The sequence below is a fragment of the Salvia hispanica genome, unplaced genomic scaffold (assembly GCF_023119035.1).
Source record: "Salvia hispanica cultivar TCC Black 2014 unplaced genomic scaffold, UniMelb_Shisp_WGS_1.0 HiC_scaffold_704, whole genome shotgun sequence".
In the NCBI taxonomy this organism is placed as follows: Eukaryota; Viridiplantae; Streptophyta; class Magnoliopsida; order Lamiales; family Lamiaceae; genus Salvia; species Salvia hispanica.
Window position 1 is genome coordinate 97532 of NW_025952471.1, and position 3246 is coordinate 100777.

The 3246-nt window shown below is 37.9% G+C and overlaps 1 pseudogene; it reads right to left on the reverse strand.

The window, feature by feature from the left end:
• Positions 1–242: 242 nt before the first annotated feature.
• On the reverse strand, positions 243–2934 carry LOC125199875 (annotated as a pseudogene).
• Positions 2935–3246: the final 312 nt, after the last annotated feature.

Here is a 3246-nt window from a genome sequence, read left to right on the forward strand (position 1 = left end):
GTTCAATAGTATTATTTGTGTTTTTGATCATTAATCATGAATATTATCTACTTATATTTTCAGGCATTTATGATTACAACAAACCCAAACTGACTGGTTCGTAGTATCACGTCTAAATCTGCCAAATTCAATCCAGCTAAGAAAGACGTGAATTTAATTGGTTTGAATTTGACTTTTCTTTGTAACTTGATTTGATTCTAAAATTTAAACTTGAATTGAAATCTACCAACACCTCACTCCAATTTGATAAAATCCAAATGATTACTTTCTTATTTATTCAACAAATTCTAGGCCCAATCAGTTGCTACAATACAATAAGTGGCCAACATTTGAAACTGGCCACATATAGGTATCAATCAAAACACTAGGGCTAAATCATTTTGCTGAAGGATTGATTTTATATTACAACAATGCTTGAGAAAAGGCTGCAAAAGATGAGAGATACAGATGCAGACACAAAAACCTTAAAGCAGTTTCCTTTCTGGAAAAAAAGGAGTGCCTAAACCTTCATTAAGCTTTTGGCACGGTCGATGAAGTATTCACGAGCGTGAGAGAACGCCTTTCGAGCTACAAACAGATAAAATGAAGAGTTGAGATTGGCCGGCCCACAAACTGTTGCATAATTAAGAACCTAACAGAACTAAAGTATCTGGTTCATAAAATTTTGGTGAACACAACTTTTGTTTGAATTTTGGGGTTTAAAAACAGACCTTGGAATACTTCCACGGCGGCGAGGATCATACTCTGTTGCTTGGCGGAGAGCCCTTGCGAGGCCTTGAAAGTTGCCTCTATGATGTGGTGAGAATTTTTCCCAGCAAGCTAATAAAACCAAAAAAACAAAATTCACTATTCTGAAATCATAGAAGTGATCTGACACACCTTAACTAAGGTTAAATAAGTTTGTTACTTCATGTCTGATTCTTACATACTGAGGGTGTCTAAAGAAGTTATTCATACAAACTTACAAAGACGTGTTTATGATAAAACCTACTCTAATCTTGAAGGTTAGGGAATAATTTTTTGTGAGAATACCTACAGTTTGTGGCTGAAATGAAAGCAATAATGATATAAGCAAACTAGAGGTGTGCTGTGTTAATCCACTAAACCTAAGGAGCTACTGTAATTGCATTTAGTTTTCTGGCAAGAATGCCGTGAAACATAAATTTGGCAATTAAAATCCCTAGACCCAGTACCTCACTGTAATCTAGACAAAAGTCAAAAACTTAGGACAATTGTTTACCTGTCGTATGTGTAGTGTCATTCCGGAAGTATTAACCAAGGACTGAAAGAAGTGCTCCACCAGCTATAAAGAAAAATGTTCGAATCAGGTGAATATACAGGTAAAAAATCAAAGCCATTGAGAACATATTATTTTGTGCAAAGCAACGGTTTAAGGCAATATCAGATTGCATAACAGAGTGATGGAATGCTAGGGGAATTCAAGTACATACAGAGCAAAGAATACCTGTGTGTCATAAGTTCCTACTCTTTCTGTCGGTATGTGCAGATCATAACCCAAATGTGGCCTTCCAGATAGATCCTACAAAACTATTCTGAAATGAAAATTGTAGAATGCCTATAATACCATAATCAACTGAGACGGAAACAGAATTGTTAGACTTGGTAAATAACGAAACACTGCTTATACATTTTAACCCTTAAATTATGTGCTCAATTACCACAGTACAACATAGATGTACAAGTCACAACTATGTTCATTGTTGAAAATTTTGCCTCATTTGGGATCGAACCCAGGACCATACGTAGATCTTCATGATCTAAGGGCTGGAAATGATTCCTAGTTTATTGTCTATGTGTTGTTTGTAGAATAACCCCTCCCTATTTATAGTACTTCCGTTGTTTGTGCTTTCGGAGTTGGAAGCATTACAGTATCATACCAGTGAAACATGTACAAGAGCTTCATCAAGAGGAGCGAGAAGTCCCCAAACGGTTGATTCCTTTCCTATCACCGAGAGCCTGCAGCATAGCCTGCATGAAAAATCAGCGTGAGCAATGTTGATTTTCGAACTAACCACTTGGAATGATAAGGCAAACACTGAGAGGATTGTAAAAGTTTGAGCAAACATCATACACAACACCCGAAACAAAAGAACGCAGTCTAAGAATCTCTTGTAAGTTGTAAGGTCAACTATGATGCAACTAAAACACTTGAAACTGTTGCTGGAATCTTACTGTTCCAATTGCAAGGGCAACATCTTCGTTTGTGTGATGATCATCGATATGAACATCCCCAACAGCCTTCACGTGAACATCGAATAATCCATGTGAAGCAAGTTGCTGACACAAATATAAAAATCAACCCTCAACATCCAAACCAAACAACAATTCCATAATCACAGTTGCATAAAAGTACCAAAATGCTTCAAATTGCCCCAAAAATATAATTTCTTTTAGTTATGAACATAATTATTACTCCATAAACTTACATCTAGCATGTGATCGAGAAAGGGAATGCCCGTATTATTTTCAGCAACGGCGTCACCATCCAGATTAATCTTGACACTCACATTAGTCTCCTTCGTAACCCTCTTAACCTCTCCAATTCTTCCCCCTGCAGTTCCCACCAATTATCAGAGGCGGCGGCGCCATCCAAATAAAAATAGTCATAAAAACTAAAAATAAACCTTGCGCTGAAGCAACCGCCGGCGAGCCGTTAGTTTCGGACGCGCGAGTGACCGCGGGATCCATTGAAGACGATGGGAGGTGAGTGGAGAGGATGTGTACCTTGCGCTGCAGAAGGTGTGCGGGGAGGAGAACGCGCTGGAAGGAGTGAGCTGGAGAGGTACGAGGGTGCGAGTGAAGAGATTGGAATGGTGAGGGAACGGTGAGGGATTGAGAGCTCCATAGGCGGAGGAAACTTAACCGGAATCGACGGCGGAGAGCGTCGGCAACTGGTGGAGCACGGTTGCACGGATATAGATTTAGGTATAACGTTTTTAAAAATATAAAGTCGCATTCATAGTAGTTTATTACCTCTTACCTTTACCATTTTCTTCTTAATTCAGTTAATCCTTGAATTTGAATTTGAATGGTTATGATCAATGCATTATTAGTCTATAATGTTGCATTATTAGGCGTTGTCATTATTAGAATGAAAATGTGCATTATTAGTCTATAATGTTTGCATTATTAGCTTGCATTATTAGAATGAAAATGTGCTTATTAAATGATGCGCATTAATCTAACCGTAAATGACAAAATCGTGGGATTAGAATTAAGAGGAAA